Source organism: Sapajus apella, unplaced genomic scaffold, assembly GCF_009761245.1.
Source record: "Sapajus apella isolate SASKATOON/1434 unplaced genomic scaffold, GSC_monkey_1.0 scaffold114, whole genome shotgun sequence".
In the NCBI taxonomy this organism is placed as follows: Eukaryota; Metazoa; Chordata; class Mammalia; order Primates; family Cebidae; genus Sapajus; species Sapajus apella.
The window spans coordinates 98746-116284 of NW_022437054.1; the positions used below are offsets into that span (position 1 = coordinate 98746).

Sequence of the window (17539 nt, forward strand, 5' to 3'; positions counted from 1 at the left end):
AATTACTAAATGTAAAGTACTATAAAAGGTGCTTGGCACATGGTAAGTGCCATACACATTACCCATATATAACTAATGGTTTTTTACACTATTGATTATAACCACAATTCTTATTCAAACATCCTAAATGTGGCCAACAGTAATGTGTGATGATTCCTTAACGAGTTTTGAGGGGTAACTGTGTCCCAGGGAGTATGATCTGCTCCTGCTGTCGGAAGAAGGCCTGACTACCACTCCTCTCAGATAGGTGGAAGGGTTGAGCCGTGCTATAGAAGTCCCAGATTATACTGGGAACAGGTTGCTGATTGGTGACAGACAGTAAGTGATAACAGTGACACTGGTGCTGAGAGAAAGCTAAGTCCCTTCTTTATACTCCAACACATGCATCGACCTCTGGTGCCCAATGCCCACTGACTGCCTTCTATTTTAATTAATTGGTGCAGGTGAACGTCCCCTCATCAGGCGGTGACAAGTGTGATGTTCCCTTATCTGCTGTTATTGCCACAGAACACCACTGAGGATGCACTCAGATGTCACTCTTCGATGATGAAGGATGTTCACCAAACAGATGAGGAAAGAGGAGATGATGAAAAGTGTTGTCCACACAGCTGCACATCAGAATGCTGACCAGGGTGTCTGCCTGAGTCATGGGTCCAGGAAGAAGAGGGTGATTCTCGGCCCAAGTTGTGCTCTGGAGCCTCAGCTGCTTCCACGTGGATGGGGAAGGAGTGAAGCCTCCATCACTCAGAGTGGAACTGCTCAGGCCTCATGGTTATCTTTATCTTCTCCTTATCACTGAATGAACGGGGTCTTCAGAGCGGGAAGTCCTGGAGGCCCTCTTGGCCTCGAGGCTTTCATGGGGACTCCCAGATGGTGGGAATCATACGCTGAAGACATCTAGTCATTGTCACTATAATGGTAAAGACTTCTCCCGCCCCACAGCGGGCCTCGGTGCTAAAGGCAAGCAGTCAGCCACAGGGCCTGCCAGGAGTGATGCCAGGAAGGACAGGGTCCCCAGCCTCTATTTTCCTACCTGGAATTAATGAAGATGTAGAGAATGGAAATCACGCAACAGAAAGGGTATACGTGCGAACACACCCTGAATGTGAGATATTTCGTCTGAGCGAGAAGTCTGTCAGTCACTCCTTTGGGCATTGAGAACACCCTTAAAAATGCTAATAGGACCTGGAAGACTCATGGGTGCTGAATGAGAGTACTCTGTGGGAAGTTACATCAAGCCACATGATCAACTAGATTTTCCTGGATCTTCAACCTCACCCAAAGATTTGGAAAACAGATCCATTCTTATTAAAACCAATAACATTTCGCAGTATACTTGAATAATTTCTTTTTACCTAAAACTAGTGTCTTTGAGTCAATATCATTTTTGAGATGTAATGCCGTAGGATGCATACTCGGGCCTCCTGGGGTGTGTCCTTGTTCTCCCGTTAGAGGTGAGTTTGACGAGAGTGGAATTCAGTCATGAATGCATATCTGGGTTTGACAATAGTTTATATCAGCTTGCAGAGGACATGTACCAGCGACGTGGGCATGAGCTGAAGACACTGGGGTGGACATGGAGGCCTTGAACTTCCAACCCTGAACTACGTCATGACGGGGCTTGTAGGGAGGCTTCTCTTGTGGTCACTGCTGTGGCTCAGGGTCGTTTTGCCTTCCATGGAGTGGACTTCCTGGGGTGCTTCTCAGTCTGTATCTCAGACTTGAGATGTGTGAGGGAGACCCTCAGGAGGAGAGAGATGTCCCCTTGAGGACACGACCACTGGCTTCCTTGGCCTCACTGAGTGGCTGGACTCGCAGGGCTGGTCTCAGCAGTGGAGTAAGGTGGTGAATTGGGAGTGAGGACTCAGGATTCAGATGGACCTGGGATGGGCCTGTGCTTCTGAGCCTTACACTGTGACACGTAAAAGGTTAACTAACCTCTCCATGCCTCATTTTCCTGCTCGGTAAAATCAAGACAGCAGTAGAAGCTGCCTCACAGGGCTGTCCTCCTTATCCCAGTCAGCTGTGCTCCTCTCACACGATCCATTTCACCAGAACCCTGAGAGGTCCTGGAATGAAACCTTTAAAACTAAGCACATGCGTCTTCCTTCCATAGATTCTGCTCCTCCCTGACCCCAAATAACTGTACAGTGCCTTGTGCTGATCTTGAAACAGCTCTGACTGTAAAATGACTTAGCTGGAGCCAATGAGCTCAGTGGCTGGACCACGGTACCAGGCGTCTGAGCCCCCGCCAGCTGGCCGCAATCCATCCCTCCAGCAGCCTTCCCGGAGCAGAAAAATCCGGGGACCCCTTGATGAGACATTTTCTCCAATGTTTTCTTTAACTCTGACAACTGCAACTGAAATTTAGCAGCAGCTTGTAGTCCCCCCAGGGGTTCTTCTTTCTCTCTCTCTCCCTCTCACTATTACTCTTTTTACTGCCCCTCCACATCAAAGTTCATGCTTTAAAAAAAAAAAACCAACAAAAACAGAAAAACGTTCTTGGGGGAGAAAAGACTTGAATTAATAAAGATTTTATAATAACCCAATGAAAATGGTGAAAAATATGCGTCCTAAGTATCAAATTCAGAAATTAAAATTATGCTTTCTAATTTTAATGTTGATTTCCTTCTTTTGTGAAATGAATAATATTACATCCACCACTAACCTGCCTTCCTTCTGCCAGCAGTTTTTTTCTTTTGTTTTGTTTTCTGTTGAGACAAAGTCTTGTCGCCCAGGCTGGAGTGCAATGGCATGATCTCGGCTCACTGCAACCTCTGCCACCCAGGTTCAAGCCATTCTCCTGCCTCAGCCTCCCGAATAGCTGGGATTACAGTCATGTGCCACCATAACCAGCTAATTTTGGTATTTTTAGTAGAGATGGGGTTTCAGCATCTTGGCCAGGCTGGTCTTGACCTCCTTATGTCTTGATCCATCCATCTCGGCCTCCCAAAGTGCTGTGATTATAGGCGTGAGCTACCACACCCAGCTCTACCAGCAGTTTTTGAGAACTTATTATGTGTCAACCTGTTGGTTACTTCTGAGAGACACATGAAGAAAGGACACTCCTCCAGACCTCATCAATAAGCATCTACCCATTTGACAGAATGGGGTGCATACTATAGGCTAGGCTAGTGATTCACACACATACATACACACTGCTGGGGGTACAGGCAGATTCATCAGCACACCCCGTGATTCCAACTTCCAACAAGGGTATCCCAAATCATAAACACGTATATTTTTTTGCCTAAAACCAACCCTCACACTCCCCCCATCACCCCGTCCCTAGTATTTCCTATTTTCATCAATGACACAATTGGCCTCAGGCATAAGTGAGAGGCAGGTCTTGATTTCAGGTTCCACTCTCTTCTATCAAACCCTTCTTTCCTGGGTTTACCCACATATATTATTTCAAAAACCCTTATAAGGGAGATATTAATTATTCCCATTTTACAGATGAAGTAAGGCTCAGGGGTTGAATAGACAGTCCAAGGTGATACAGTAAGGGACCAACTCAGGATTTGAATCCAGGTATCTCCAATTCAAGAGTCAGTGCCTGTCCCTCAGTGTCAGAGATACATATTTTTTAAATAAATTTTTTATTAGAGATAGATGGAGTCTTGTTATGTTGCCCAGGTTGGAGGGCAGTGGCTTTTCACAATTGTGAGCCCACTGCTGATCAGCACAGGAGTTTTGACCTGCTCTGTTTCTGGCCTGGCTTGTTCATCATTCCTTAGGCAATCTGGTGGTCCCCTGCCCCCAGGAGGTCACCATACTCATGCCAAATTAGTGCAAATACCCTATTGGCATGATGCACTACAGAACTCCTGGGCTCAAGCAATCCTCTTACAGGCATACATATATATATATATATATATATATATATATTTTTTTTTTTCTTGAGACGAATGTCACCTAGGCTGGAATGTAGTGGCACAATCTCGACTCACTGCAGCCTCCAACTTCCGAGTTCAAGAGATTCTCCTGCCTCAGCCTCCCAAGTAGCTGGGATTACCACCATGCCTGGCTAAGTTTTGTATTTTTAGTAGAGACAGGGTTTCACCATGTTGGCCAGGCTGGTCTTGAACTCCTGACCTCAGGTGATCTGCCTGCCTCAGCCTCCCAAAGTGTAAGGATTACAGGCATGAGCCACTGGGACAGCCCTTAGAGGCCTATATTCTTAATAGACAATGGCTTTACTGAATACTTCATCATTTACTAATATTTTCTATATTATGATTTGCTAGCATTTAAATACCTTTGATTTTAATCAACTGCAAGCCTTTAAATTTGCATTGTCCGGCTTCAATTTCTAGCCCAGCAATCCTAGTCTGACTTTACCATACATAACTTAATTCTTTGACTATATTTCTGATCCTTGTCTTTTTCTGTTTTGCTTAAACTGTAACAGTTTAAAAGGATAAACATAACAACTGGACTGTTTCCAGGGGATTTCTCTGTTCCTGCAGCACACTGCAGTTGTGCTAACTGAGCAAGCAGTCATGCATCATTACACAATAAAGCAAAGCTGCTACGTCGTGGTGCGCAGTTAATAAGCACATGTAGCTTATTCATGAATAGAAGGCTGGGAGTCTAAACAGGTAGCCAGGTTTGATTGGATTTCATGGTTCCTACTATTCCTTAGTAGTACAAGTCCTATTAAGGTTGGGACCTAGGAAGCAAAAATAACATTAGTCTTCAAATTGTAACGGAGGAGATCGACAAGTTACAAAATACAGATGCATATTGCTTAACAATAGAGATACATTTTGAGAAACATATCATTAGGTGATTTTGTCCTTGTGGGAGCATCCTGGAGTATACTGACACTACTGACACTAACCTAGGTGGGATTGCACACTGGACACGTAGGCTATCTGTTCTAGCCCGTTGCTTGCGGACTACAAACCTGTACAGCGTGCTCCTGTTCTCAATTCTGTAGGCAACTGTAACACAATGCCAAGTATCTGTGCATCTGAACATATCTAAACACATAAACAGTAGGGTATAAATATGGCATTATCATCTTAGGGGACCACACTTGTCATATGTGTGGTCCACTGTTGACTGACACGTTGTTACATGGTGCATGACTGGAATCATTTTTATAAAAGGGAAGTAATCTGAGTGAGGAGAAGAAGCCTCCAGTTGACAGCATAGCAGCTCTCCAGGGATTTCAAGCTTGTAACTGCTGAACTATCATTATTGTTCTGAGGATCTCCAGAGAGAGGATGCCTCCCACTCTGGACCATCTCAGATGCTTTCTAGATTCAAACCCTGGGGGCAAATGATCTCGTTTCTCGAATGGAGCCCACAGAGCAGCACGAGGGCTCCTGCTCAGACCCCTCCATTCTGGGCAATGCACAAGGCTCTCAGCTGGGACGTTAGAAACCTCACCCGGCAAGGCTTGAAATCTAGCAAATGCCCTGTCCATGGACAGGGGAGGGAGGTCTAGCAAACAAGCAATACTTGTCCAGCAGGACCTACTTCGTACCACAGGCTGATGTTACTTACAGATAGACCAGAGAGCTTACAGTGAAAAGCATTCAACATTTTTTAGAAGAAAACATAGGAGAATATCTTTATGACCTTGATTAGCTTTTAGAGAACATACAAACAGCAAAAACCATGAAAGAAAATCTGTAAGCTTGCCTACATGAACAGTGGAAAACTTTTGTATTAAAGGATACGATAAACCAAGTTAAAGAAAAGCCACAGACCAAGAAATTTGCAGTGTGAATTCCATTCCACATTATGCCCTCTTGGGAAATTCATTCATGTCCACAACTAGATATGTTCAGGAGTGTTCACTATAGGATTTCTGGCAATTGTAGGGAAAAAGAAGAAAACTCAAATGTTTATCAGTGGAAAAATAAAAATTTTTTGGCATATTTTATATAATGGAAAACAGCATTCAATTGAATGTTCTACAATTATATCACTATAATAAACTTCAAAAAGTTGTTAAAAAAATCAGTATTGAGGAAGGATACATAAAATACAATCTGTTTAAAGTTTCAAAACCCTGCATGATTAGCACTGTGCGTTGTTTATATTTTCTATAGGTTTACACAAGCAGAATACATGCATGAAAACAGTAAACAGTAAAGTAATGAGAGTATTTCCGTCTCAAGGAGAGTGAGACTAGGAGGTAACGAAGGAAGCTCATATAATGTGGTCTGCATTTTATTTATTTTTAAAAAGATATGACGCAAATGGTATGTTAATATTTGAATAGGCTGAGGCAGGAGAATCGCTTGAACCCGGCAGGCCCAGGTTGCAGTGAGCAGAGATTACGCCATTGCACTCCAGCCTGGGGGATACAGCAAGACTTGTCTCAAAAAAAAAAAAAAAAAAAAAAGGAAAGGAGAAGGGAGGGGCGGGGATGATAGAAATCCAATGCGTTGTCTCTGGAACGTCTTGCAGACATCCTTCCACGACACTCCCACGACACTCACGACTTCCTTACAATTGTCAAGAAACAGGTGTCTCTTCCTAGCCCCTGGAGAACTCTCCGACTGAATCAAAGACTGTCTCCCTGCTTGCTCTATTCCACGGTGAACTAGCAGCTTGGGCGTGGAGGCTCCTGGGTGACCCGTGAAAGGAGCTAGAAATCCATTCCATGTCCCGTTAGCACCTTTGCTCCCTTTACAACCGTAATTCAGGCGAAACAAATACACACATGTATGTTTAGGCGTGAAAGTTAACACCACAGACAGTGATGTGAAATACTACATACGTGCAATGGGGTTAATTTATAGTTACTGTGGGATCCATAACTTTGTAATTTCCTGGCTTTGGTCTGTACAGCTTTTCAGATTCAACATTTATTAACTTTTCCTTTAAACCAGCGATCTGACTCTTGGCTGGTATTCCCCGTCGTATTCTCCTGCATATTTCTAAGCTGAATATCGTGCTGTAAAAGTCTGTCCATTTCCTCTCATCTCTTTCAGTCCATCTGTATGTTTTATGTTTAACCTCCTGGGCCTTCACCTTTCCTGGCTCTGTAAATTTAATTAATGTACTTTGACTTTCTTTACCAGGTCACTGTTGAAAATTTACATAAAACAGATCTAGTTTTCTTCCTGGTACCCTAATGGAAACATTTCAGCTACATTTCCCTTTCCAGTATATTTTTTATCTTTTCAATACAGTCTTCCTAGTGTCAGAATTATTAGACATGAGCAAACAGCAATACTTTTGACTGATTTTTCTATGGCGAACTTCCTACGTTTATGGCATTTTCCCATCTTAACACTGGATCAATATGTAAATAATTTTTTTTTTTTTTTGAGATGGAGTCTTGCTCTGTAGCAACAGGCTGGAGTGCAGTGGCACGATCTCAGCTCACTGTAACCTCTGCCTCCCAGGTTCAAGTGATGCTCCTCAGCCTCCTGAGTAGCTGGGACTACAGGTGCATGCCACCATGCCCAGCTATTTTTTTTTGTATTTCTAGTAGAGATGGGGTTTCACCATGTGGGTTAGGATGGTCTCGATCTCTTGACCTCATGATCTGCCTGCCTCAGCCTCCCAAGTAAATAATATTTGATATCATATACTCTTCATAAAAATTATCCAGACCTCTTCTATGTCTTTGTTTGTTTTAATTGTTAAAGGTCCTGAGGTATTTCTTTTGCTTATATAAAACTGTCTTCTTGTATTTCTCCATTAATTTTGGAGAATTGAAGATGCTTTCAGAGCAAGAAAAGTGAAGGAAAAATTAGCCCTTTCTTTCATTTTTCCAAAAACAAAGCCAATGAGGTTACTTTGAGCTGTTGTTAAAAAAAAAAAAAAAAGAAAAAAGAAAAAAGAAAAAAAGAAAGAAAGAAAGAAAGAAAAGAGAAAAGGACGGGAGGGAGGGAGGGAAGGAAGGAAAGAAGGAAGGAAGGGAGGGAAGGAGGGAAGAAGGGAGGGAGGGAGGGAGGGAGGAAGGAAGGGAAAAGAGAAGAAAGACAAAGCAGAGAATGTAAAATGCCAAACAAGCTGAGTGAATGACTTCTCTGCACTTGAGATTCTGATTCACAGAATATTTACTGCAAGGGTACATTTTGTTTTTCCTTATAGTTTTACTTATGTTTTTGTATGGCATTTAATGCCAATGACATACAGTTGTATGTGTCCTTTATCCCTTTTTCTTTAAAAAGTATTAATAAACTATCATCAGTTGCTTTGTTTTCCTTATTACCAACTTGCTTTCTCCTTAGAAGAAACATTTCTATACTTATCCCAGAAAAAGACTCATATACAGCTATGAGGAATGCAAAGCTTAGGTTCACTAAGTCTACAGAGTGACCTGGAAACACGGAAGGAAACAAGAAGCCGCCTCTGGTGAGCATTCTGCAGAGCTTTCTGCTTTAATAAACAGAGGGCTGTAGGTGGGTGGGTCAGCAGAGAGTAAAACCCTGTCATAGCCACAGAGCTTCAGTGAGCTGAGGTGTAGACAATACCATCAGCGGAGCAGCTTGACAAAGAAACTCCAGGACAACCAGAACAGACCAGGAGGAAATAGTCCTGTGTTGTATTGGGGAAAATTGGACCCAACCTTAAAAGAGTTTTCCCAGAAGGGCAGTCAGCCCTCTCATGCTCTGCAAACTGTCTTCCGGAATTAATCATCGTGGAATTAATCAGAGGATTCTACTCTGATGCTTCATGTGCCATGATCCCACTAATGAACTCCTAGATTAGAAGTCAGATGAAAACTTGTGGAATTGGTATTGGTTCCCTTCCTCATTCAGCCTGACTCGAAGATGATGATTTATTATTTTTCTTTCAATTAAGGGGTACCTGGAAAAATTTGTTTTGCATCCTTATATGCAGGCCCACTGAGGCTTATTTAATCGAGCTTCTCACTGAAGGCTCTGCAGGGCCTGTCTACATCTCCACAATGAATGACTTTCGCAGACACTCGGGCCCACGGCCTCCTGAATCCTTCCTTATAATCCCCAACATCTGTTCTGTGTGCTGACCAACGTGGGAATCAGCAAGGACTGGCTGTCGGATGAGCAAACACACTCACTAGCGTCAGCTGGGTCTGTGAGTCTGGCTGAATACGCCGGAGGTACACGAGGCTCCAGTGCAAGCCATTTGCAAAACAGAGGAAACACCTGTTTAGAACTCATCCCAAATCAATGCAAGTTCGGTACTTTGAGAGGCGGGAGTGAAAGCAGGAGTTCAGACGATAGGTCTTTGGGTACTTGATGCATGATGTACCCCATTTTTAAGGCTGATGCGAATACCTACTTTCCCATCTTTTAACTGAAGATGATTCATCTAAAGTTGGTTTGAATCTTACTTGATTTTGGTGATATTCAAAATTTTATGAAATCCTTAGGTTTAACCTCCACCAAATGTCTCATATTACCTGCGACTCAAGCCTATCATGAAAAATTAAAATATAGTGGCAGTTTTTGATATAATGCTTGATTTATTTGGGGAGTGATATAGTTTGGATGTTTGTCTCTGCCTATCTCATGTGATCCCCCAGGCTGAAGGTGGGGCCTCGTAGGAGGTGTCTGGGCTGTGGAAATAGATCCCTCACTAATGGCTTGGTGTCCTCTCCATGGTAATGAGTTTGCATGAGATCTCTTTGCTTAAGAGTGTGGCACCTCCCCCATCCCTTGTTCTCTCTCTCGCATGTGATATACCGGCCCCCTTTGCCTTCTACCACTGCTGGAAGCTTCCTGAGGCCCGCAGATGGTACCAGGAGCAGATACTGGTACCATGCTTCTTGTTCAGTGTGCACGAATGTCAGCCAAAATACCTCCTTTCTTTATAAACTGCCTAGCCTCAGGCATTCCTTTACAGCAATGCAAGTGGACTGACACAAAGCAAAAATGAATCTTGGTATCAGAAAATTACCCTATAATAGTGAGCCACTTCTTCCATCTAATCAACTGCCCAGCAGGGGAAGCTGACTAAAGTCATTCAAGTCTGACAAGGGTGAAAAGAGTTTATTTGCTTGCTGCACCGAGGTAGAATAACAATGAGTGACTATGAATCAGAAAAATAAGATGACAGAATTTACATGATGTATCAACGGAGACAGGTGCCCTTCAGGGTGGCAGCTGGCCTAATCCCCCATAATTTAATAGGACCAGTTTAATGATTAAGTAACTTAATTTCCATAAGCCTGAGTTTATGCATCTCTAAAATGGGGTGTCATCCTTGCAGGGTGTTTGCTGGGCAGCCAATGTATTATATGTATATGTGTACACACACACACACACACACACACACACACACACACAGCTTAGTAGCGTCCTTAGCACTTAGTAACAGTTGCTGGGATTTTTAGCACATTCTAGCAAAATTTGGCAAATCCAACTCTCCAGAATGGTATCTGAGTCCACTCCTGGTCTTGCCCCATCATTCAGGACCCAGGTCCTCGCCCTTAGTCACCATCAGCCTGCATTTCAGCCACACGGAACTGCCTGAATTTCTTCAAATCGTCAATGTTCTTTTTTTCCTTTGTCTTTTCCCATCTTCACTCAGCTGGCAGTGCATCCTCCACTACTGTTCTGGCCATGGGAATTCCTCTTCCTCCTTCAGAACACAGCTGAAAGAACACTGCCGGAGCTTCTCCAGGCAGAACTGTCTGCTCCCCCCCGTGTTCCTCTATGATAATAGTTCTATAGCCACCATTTGTTGTGTGATGACCATTTGTCAGACTCTGTGCCAGGCACTTTCCTTCCCTTCATTTAATACATACAGTGACCCTATAAGAGCGTTATCCTTCATTTGATAGATGAGGATGGTTTGTTCAGAAAGGCCGAATAGGCCGGGCGCAGTGGCTCAAGCCTGTAATCCCAGCACTTTGGGAGGCCGAGGCGGGTGGATCATGAGGTCAAGAGATCGAGACCATCCTGGTCAACATGGTGAAACCCTGTCTCTACTAAAAATACAAAACATTAGCTGGGCATGGTGGCGCATGCCTGTAATCCCAGCTACTCAGGAGGCTGAGGCAGGAGAATTGCCTGAACCCAGGAGGCGGAGGTTGCAGTGAGCCGAGATTGCGCCATTGCACTCCAGCGTGGGTAACAAGAGTGAAACTCCGTCTCAAAAAAAAAAAAAAGAAAGGCCGAATAATCCTCCTAAGGTCACACTGCTGGCCGGAGGTAAAAGCCACCATTGGAATCAAGGCTGCAGACCCTACAGGGCATGTTCCCGCCACTGTGCCCTGTGATCTGTATCAGCTCAACGCCATGCCTATGTGTACTCACTTCTTCACTAGACTGACAGCCTCCTAATGTGAGGCACACCTTCTCGACATCCCCGTATTCTCAGTAGCTTCTCTGTCACAGGCAGACACAGGCAATGCAAGGGAAACTGTGTTCTAAGTACCCTACCTGTGTATGCTATAAATCCTATTCGGCCTGCTTTGTTGGGGTGTAAACATCTGGAAAAGAAGTTAAGGCCCAGCACAGGTAACACCACTTCATAAACTGTTAGCAACTGACACTAAGTATGTTCATTTGGATCCTAAAGTCAGCATCAGGTAAACCTTTTCTCCTGGGTAGCTTTCCAGCAGTTTGATATCCGTATTGGCCTTTGCACATGACTTTATTCTGAGCTGGTTAGCTACAAGTATATACTCTAGGAAGGGTCTGCACGGTACTCACCATCAGCCCAGACTGACTCAGCCCCCGGAGACAGAGCTGCCTACCTTCAGGTCTTGCTGTGGCTATGATCTTGGCAATAAATTCCTCTGTGGATTGGACTCTGAGTTCCATTTTCAGAGGGAGAGTTTCATGATGTAAATGACAAACTAGCTGCAGCCAAGCTCACTGCAAGAGTCTTTGTCACTTGCAATGTACTCTGGGTAAGCCAGTCCCGAGGACAGACGCTGCACCGACTTCCGCTTGTCTGAGTATTTGTCACGTGGCCTTTGAGGCTGTCTTAGACCAGGCTTGAGTGCAGCACTGAAGCAGGGTCTACCCTCATGCGCTTGGAAACGCCTAGGGGCACACCCTCCCTGTCTTCCCATACCCACTGGCTACACCTGACTGAGACGCAGGTGACTATGTCCCAGTGTAATCATGACCACTGCTGTCACTTACTCAACACTCATCCTGAGCCAGGCATTGTGCTAAGCACTTTAACATGAATTTAAAAAGAAAACAAACCCAACTAAATTAGCAGAGTAACCCTGTGATCTTGATGCAAATTCCATTACCCTGATTTTCATTTCTCAGATGATCTTAAGAGGCATAAAGAGATTAGATCATATGATCTGGGGCCAAGCAGACAGAGTGGTCTAGCTCAGAGACACTGTGCTCAGAACTACCATGTTATTTTGCATAGCCAAGACCATCAGGGAAAATAGGAAAGGAATCCAAGAACATCCCTGCCAAGCCAGACAGAATAATTAAGATGGGAAACTGGGCTAGCCCTGCTGTGTTATCTGGCATTCGTGGAAGGAGAAGCTGAGGAAACAGAAGTTGGAGTAAAAATTCACACACCAGCCAGGCGGAGTGGCTCACACCTGTAATCCCAGCACTTTGGGAGGCCAAGGCAGGTGGATCACCTGAGGTCAGGAGTTTGAGACCAGCCTGGACAACATGACGAAGCCCTGTCCCTACCAAAATATACAAAAATTAGCCAGATGTGGTGGCATCTACCTGTAGTCTCAGCTACTGAGGAGGCTGAGGCGGGAGAATCGCTTGAACCTGGGAGGCAGACATTGCAGTGAGCCAAGATCATGCCACTGCACTCCAGCCTGGGTGACAGAGTGAGACTCTGTCTCAAAAAAAAAAAAAGTTCATGCATAGTTCACAACAATGCACTCATAACTGGAAGCCAAACTAAGATGAAAAGTGAAATTTGGGGGGCATTAACTATGGTTCCTTTCAGGTCTAAACCTCATAACTGACTACCCCAGCAGGCTTTGAGCAATCAAAACACCCAGGACAAATCCCATAAGCATACCTAATTGAATAATCCAGATTCTGTTTGCTTGGGTTTTTGAAGCATCAAAACAGTTCCTTTGTGCGCTTACTCTGGCTCCCCTGCAGTTTTAATTAAGCCTCCTAAGGCTCACAAGCATATTAAAATGAGGTGGAAAGAAAACCTGCAGCCTTTGATGCCAATGACCACAAGGTGCAAGTATTTGGGTTTGATCTTTTGCTACAGGAGCTACAGCTGATGCTCGAAAGCCGCCCCAGAGGGAAATTTTCCTGTTTATTTTCCTTTGTTGGGAGAGGGCAATGATTACTCAAGTGATGAAACAGGTTCGTTCTTGCGGGAAGCTGTGACAAAACAGACACCAGGGAATCCCCAAGCAAAATGCTCCCCTGACAATCCCAAAAGACTGGAGGTAGGCGCTGTTTTCTGAGGACCACACCAGAGGCTCTTTTCCTTTCTGTTTCCATCTGAGAGCCCCGTTCAACACAACATCCGCTCAGCCGGCTAAGCTGACATGCTTCTGTGCCATGATTTTTCTACTTTACAGGCAGTGTTCATCACTGTGGGCAACTTTGTACTAGGTCCCCAAACTTCAACTCTTCAGCTTTTACCTTTCTTTCTTTTTTTCTTTTTCTTTTTTGAGACACAGTTTTGCTCTTGTTGCCCAGGCTGGACTGTAATGGCATGATCTTGGCTCATTTTAACCTCCACCTCCCAGGTTCAAGTGATTCTCCTGCCTCAGCCTCCCAAGTAGCTGAGATTACAGGCGCCGGCCACCACACCCAGCTAGTCCTTTACTCCAAGTCAACCCTGACTTCCCCATCCTCCTCCCTCAAACTCTACGTTCAAGCATCAAATTCTGTCTGTCTTCCCTCAGCAAAAGTCTTCACATCTTTCCTGCAATTTCTGTTTGCAATGAAATTGCAAACAGAAATTGCAGGAAACGGGGTTTCATCACGTTGGTCAGGCTGGCCTCGAACTCCTGACTTCAGGTGATCCACCCGCCTTGGCCTCCCAAAGTGCTGGGATTACAGGCATGAGCCACCACACTCTGCCCTGGCTTTCCCCTGTTTTGGATGCCACTTCACACTCTGATGAAGGCTATTCTCAAGGTTGGCCACAGGCTTCAAGATTCTTCCCCCAACTCAAGCTGCTTCTAATTTACCTCCGTTTGGTTCACGTACTTTGGATTGCTCAGTGTTCTCTCAGCCTCACAGGAGGTCAGAACACCCGCCATTGCAGCCCACTGCTTATCCAACATGCCTGTCAAACAAGGCTCTGCACTCAGCAGTCAGGGAGGGTGGGGGAAGACACCAGGGCCCATGGAGTACAGTCGCTTCTGTGGTATCTTACATTTGAACTCTGCAGCATAGGACAGGAGCCATAATGAAGAAAAAGCAATATACAGGTTGAGTATCCCTTATTCAAAACGCTTGGGGCCAGAAGTGTTTTGGAGTTCACATTTTCTCAAATTTTGGAATAACTGCATATACATCATGAGGTATCTTGGAGATGGGACCCAGCTCTAAACACAAAATTCATTTATGTTCATATACACTTCATAAACCTGGCCTGGAGGTGATTTTCTTTTTCCCTTAGGGACGCTGTCTTATGCACCTGTGTTTTGGCTGTGACTCAGCACACGAGCTCAGGTGTGGAACTGTCCACCTGCGGCACCCTGTCAGGACTCAGTGTTTCAGACTTTGGATTTTCACATTATGGAGGCTCACCCTGTACTATGGAAGAACAAGGAAGGCAGAGGTCACTTCTGGTTGGGGACAAATCCAAAATGCATCATGAACTGGCCTTGTCAAAGAGGGTGTGGTTTTCACATGAAAATGGCAACAAGAGGGAGCTGGAGATTCAGGAGCATCAGGAAGTAAAATTTCATGCACAGCCCGGGCGTGGTGGCTCACGCCTATAATCCCAGCACTTTGGAAGGCCAAGGTGGGCAGATCACCTGAGATCAGGAGTTTGAGACCAGCCTGGCCAACATAACGAAGCCCTGTCCCTACCAAAAATATACAAAAATTAGCAGCAAGGCTGAGTGGTGCCTTCCATATGGGGGACAAAGAGGAGGCGTGACAGGTCGGCTGCAGCCAGGCCCCAAGACCCTTGCACAGCATCTGGTGGCTGAGATTCTATCTGACAGACAGTGAGACAGCACTGAGCCTTCATTTGTTATCCATTCAAAACATACTTTTGAGCTCATATTATGTGTGAGACACTGAGCCAGTTTCTCGGCACACAATGAAGAAGAAAAAGCACATAAGGTTCCTCATCTCAAGGTGCTTCCATTTTGGGGAAGGGAAAACATGTTAACATGAAAAATTAACACAATGAACATTCTTGTCAGAAATGGCAGTGAAAAAAAACATGTTGGTGCCATTGCAGAGAAGGCTTAGTGCTTCTCTCAAGAGGTGGTGTTTTAGCTGAGGCCCCCAGAAGGTGCAGAAATTGGCAAGAGAGTTTGGGGAGCTGCACACAGAAGCAACAGCCTGCACCAAGGCCCTGAGTGGAAGGTCTTAATCCACGGGAAGACCCGGGTGGGGCTGGTGGCGGAGGAGTTGGGCAGACAGTGCTTGACGGGGAAGCTACCAGGAGGACAGCGCCAGGCCAGGCTGGGACTTGTTTGCAGGTAAAGGATCTGGGTTCTAAGCATAATTCTAAATCATTAAAGGGTTTGAAAGAGGGAAGGCACATAGTTTGATTCACGTTGTTAAAAGATCAAATTCCAGATGCAGTGCAGAAGAGAGGGGAGGGAGACCAGAAGCAGAGAGCCAAGGTGGAGGGCAGAGTACAGTAGGGGTGGCGGCTTGTGCTGGGGTGACAGCACGGGGATGAGGGCAAGGGGACAGCCTGAGAGGGAATTCAGGAGGAGTCACGGACAGGGCCTAGGGAGGGAGTGGGCATGCAGGTTAGGGAGAGGGAGGTGCCATGGTGGTATCTGTGCCAAGATAGACCAAAAGAGAAAAACCAATTAGAAGGTTAGTCCCACAGTCGCCCAGATAAGAACATGAAGCCAGCCAGCACTAGAGGGGAGCATTGCAAACAGAAATTGCAGGAAAGATGTGAAGACTTTTGCTGAGGGAAGACAGACAGAATTTGATGCTTGAGCGTAGAGTTTGAGGGAGGAGAATGAGGAAGAGTCAGGGTTGACTTGGAGCAAAGAACTATCATCGAGCATTTGGAAACAGAGATTAGTTTCAAGAATGGGCCCACGTGGAACAGATCTGAGAATTATTCACATAGAAATAACCTTTGAAGTTGGGTGTAGAGTCGGTCAGATTAGCAAGGGAGAAGGTAGAGAGAGGAGTGTGATGGAAATTTGAAGAAACCTTACATTTCAGGGGACAGAGAAGAAAAACAAAGTAAGGCTGGGAGACAGGATAACCAGGAGCTGGGGAGAATGTCAGTGAGGAGGGAGGGAAGAGCAGCAGTAAGGGCTGCAGGCAGGCTGAGGGGGAGACTGGCAGACACCCCTGGGTCTCAGAGACTAGAAAGACCCTATGACCCAGGAAAGAAAATCCCAGTGCTGGGCAAGGAGCAATGGCACATGGGGAGGCCCAGGAGCAGGTGGGGCTGCTCCTCCTGCAAGCTGGAGAGAACCACAGACAAAAGAGCACAGTCATTTAAGGCATTTTGGGGGTTCATGTTAGGGAAGTTCAATATTAGGGGAGAGCCTATGGGGATAGGGAAATTAAAAATGTACAAGTAGTCCCAGGATGAGGCAAGGTTTGGACTTTTTTTTTTTTTTTTTTAAGAGACAGTCTCGCTCTGTTGTGCAGGCTTGAGTGCACTGGCATGATCATTGCTCCCTGTGACCTCAAACTCATGGGCTGAAGCCATCGTCCAGGCGCAGTGCCACCACATCTGGCTAATTTTTTATTTTTTGTAGAGACAGAGTCTCATTATGTTGCCAGGCTGGTGTCAAACTCCAGCTCAAGGGGTCCTCCCATCTCGGCCTCCCAAAGCACTGGGATTACCGGCATGAGCCACTGAGCCCGGCCCGGATAAGGTTTTCTTAACTCTTCATTTTGTTCAGGGGTAGCATGTAGGGGAGTATCAGGTTGTGTTTGTATGTAACTAAAAATTCAACAAAGTGTCTGAAATAAACAGTGGCTGATTTTTGACCCAATGTAATTCTGAAGAACGTATCTGCCTTCTTGGTGTTCTCAAGTGCCCAGGCCTTTCCATCGTTCAGCACTGCCGCCCTCAGGCAGGCTGCCTTTCCTCTCACAGCCTCACAGTCCCAGGACGGTCACTGTGGCAATGGGCGTCCCATCTGCCTTCAGGGAAGGGAGAGAAGGCAGCCCCCACCAGCTCTGTCCACGCGCTGGATGCCTGGCGACTTCCCTGGTGCTCCCTGACCCACTCTGGCTCACATGGCCACGCACATTTACGATGGAGGCTGGGGGTGCCCGTATTTGTCTCTTCAGCGTCCTCAGTGGGAAGTGGTAGGAAGGAAACAGGTTGTTAGCGGCTTGTGAGTCAGCCACAGAGATACAGAGCATAACCTCAGGAAGAGGTTGTTAGCCTTAAGCACATAGACAAATTGCGGGATTCCCAAAAAAGACAGAGAAGAGTGGGCTGGGCGCGGTGGCTCAAGCCTGTAATCCCAGCACTTTGGGAGGCC

General features: G+C 45.5%; 1 protein-coding gene across 3 annotated transcripts in view; it reads right to left on the bottom strand.

The window, feature by feature from the left end:
- ATP8A2 (ATPase phospholipid transporting 8A2) overlaps positions 1-17539 on the bottom strand; it is a 643075-nt gene that overhangs the window by 69005 nt on the left and 556531 nt on the right. The gene's annotated exons all lie outside the window — the stretch shown is intronic.